Here is a 2,868-nt window from a genome sequence, read left to right as displayed (position 1 = left end):
AAGATTTTTTTTTTTTTTTTTTTTAAAGACGCCGCTCAAACTCTGCAGATCAGAGCTGTCTGGCACCTCCCACTCTCTCTCACTGCTGTATCCATGGTGATTAGTGCAACGGTGCACACATCCTCGCTGCCTTGTTCCCACCCTTCTGTCTGTGTGAAACTGAGGATGCTCTGCAAGAGACAAAGCATGTGACTTCTGTTTCTTTTAATATATGTCCATATTCTTTTTTTTTTTTTTTTGGTGGAGCGAGACGATGGGAGGTGTACGGACGGGTGGACATATAAAGGACACAGCCACTCCGGGCTCTGCTTTAAAACAGAGAGGGAGGCAGCCAAAGAGGCTCCTCTGTAAGAATCAGAATTTGACTGTGAACATTGTATTATTACTGCCTATTATTGCCTCCTTTGAAACTGGAACTTTGAGGCAATAAGAGGAGCATAAAGAGCTTTAGGACAGGGGTCTGGGCCGTAGTTAAAAGGGGGTGTAGAGGATGCTGCCCTCCCCATGAGTTCAGCAGTGCTTTGTGGATGTAATCATTTTCATTAGCAGGGAGGCCAAAGGAATTGATAATCCAGTTGGATCAAATTGGGCTAAGCAGCCAAATCAAGTCAATAGGCTTTATGTAGACCCCCAGATCCAACCCCCTGCTTTAGAATGTGTGGTTTCCGTCTTAGTTTTTGTATATTTCTACGGTATTCGTACTAGTTGTAGTGTTGTTCTTGGCCACCTCTCGTTTTTAGTATGGGTGTCTCCGAGGGGCCAGAATGAAACATTGTGAAAATGCCAGTCTAAACATTCCCGCGATCAATGTTCAGGAAGGACACGCTTCCCAAATAATAGCCTTGTTTCTACCTTCAAATGACCCGAGTCATTCCATTCACTAAACCTGCGAACCCTCTCTTTCCGAACTTGTCCGCATTACAGTAGCCAATAGGCTTCATCTTTCCTCTCAGCCTCATCCGACTCTTCCAGAATGAATCAATTGTACTTCTTTACAAAAAGTGCAGCGTTTCAGTGGAGTGATGCTCATCCAGGAAGACGCTTCAGCTGGACCCATGAGGAACGTGATACCATGCCTCCCTTCATAACTTCATGCACAGCTGTGTGTGTGCGTGTGTGTGTGTTGTGTATGTGTGTGTGTGTAGCTACTGTTCACACTGAATGTTAGAGATAGTTAGTAATGATTCATTTTAAAGCCTTAATTCTATAGCCTTAAGAGCATATCTTGTTTTCATTTAATAACTGTTCACCCCGATCAAGGAATTTAAAAACAGTAATATATTCACCCAATATTAAGATGAACAGATATTGTTGTACAGCGTCACTGATGGTTCTCATCAACCCTTCATATACAAATGAATTATGTGAGGTGGAAGAGTGTCTGGGGAGCTCGCTAGTAACTGTACATACTGGTACACATCAGAGCATTTTAAAGAGACGTAGCACTTTTCTTTGGAGCCAGTGGTCTTTTGAGAGAGAGAGAGAGAGAAAGAGCTCCCTGCAGGATTCTTGAAGGGATAAAGTCCCTAATCAGGGATTTGATCGGCATATTAAGCCCACAGAGATGTTAAACCACTCAAGTGAACGCGCTGTTGCAGCTAAAGGCTCCGCACCAATCTGATCAGCACAGGGAAGGATAGAAACTGAGAAGAGTTACGAAACTAACTGGGGTTTCGTAGGAAAAAGGTTTTTGGATCAGAGTTCTCGATCCATTGCCAACTTCTCAATACAAAGACTGTTCCCATGCCAAAATTGGTTGGAGACCAATTTATATCAAAGTGTTTTAGTAACTCAGTAGATTTGTGTCTGTTTGAACCATGAACATGTGCTTTAAAATGAAGAGGCGACTGTAAAACGCGATTCTTTTTTTCTTCTATCTGTAAAAAGAAAAAAAATAAGTAGTTTAAATTAGGACAGAAGAGTACCTTATTTATTTTTTCACATAGCTTTATTTATTATTACTAAACTATAGTTTGAGTTTTTCTTTTTTGAAAAATGAACTTTTGGTAGCCAAAGCTGCTGTACATTGTAGACTATTTACCATTTCTATCTGCTATATTCTATACAACCTTATTTATTTTATTGTTGCAAAACCTGTAAATATGTTTCCTAGATGATGAACTGTAACATTTACACTTATTTTGAAAAATAAATGTTTGAACCAAAGTGGCCCGCACTCATACTTAAACTGGCGTGGAGGAGCAATTCCCCAAAGTGCAGTGATGTCATTCAAGATGGTTTCCGTTAGTGGTTTTTGACTTCACTCGTACAACTGCGGGTTCATGCACATCTGGTCTTGAGTTGTGCCCCAAATGGGACTTTATCTAAGTTCTTCTAGTTGTTTTAAATCTAATTGTTTTCCCTTGTTCTCTTATCTCAGTAGCACTTGCAGATGCGTTTAGTGGTGGTAGGTTGTTTCTGAGAGAGGTCTTCGAAGAGTTGAGAGCTCGCGAAGAGCAAGGACATCTCATCTATCCGATGGGCTAATAAAAACACAGAAAGATATGCAGGCCAGAGCTGGAAACATGGATAATCCTCAGTGCAGACTGGGCTGTTGTTTTGACTTGTCCGACGCTCGCTCTTAAACTTCAAGGTGAGGAAGCTCCTCCGGAAGGATCAACTAAGTAAACCTTTCGGGCAGTTTCCCAGGCCTTGAATACAACGACTGCAACACGTAGCCTTCAGACGATGCAAAAGTAGAGATATTTTCACGATTTCTGTCTCCAATGAACAATACCTCCATTTAGAATGAGGATAAGCAATAGCTTAGGAGATAATACTCAATAAGAAGACAGTTATTCAGCAGGCTGCTATTGGCTGTGTTGTACTCCCAAGTACAACTAAAACAGACACAAAATCACAGCTCGA

Source organism: Taurulus bubalis, assembly GCF_910589615.1.
Source record: "Taurulus bubalis genome assembly, chromosome: 4".
Taxonomy (NCBI): domain Eukaryota; kingdom Metazoa; phylum Chordata; class Actinopteri; order Perciformes; family Cottidae; genus Taurulus; species Taurulus bubalis.
Note: the sequence above shows the minus strand (reverse complement) of the source record.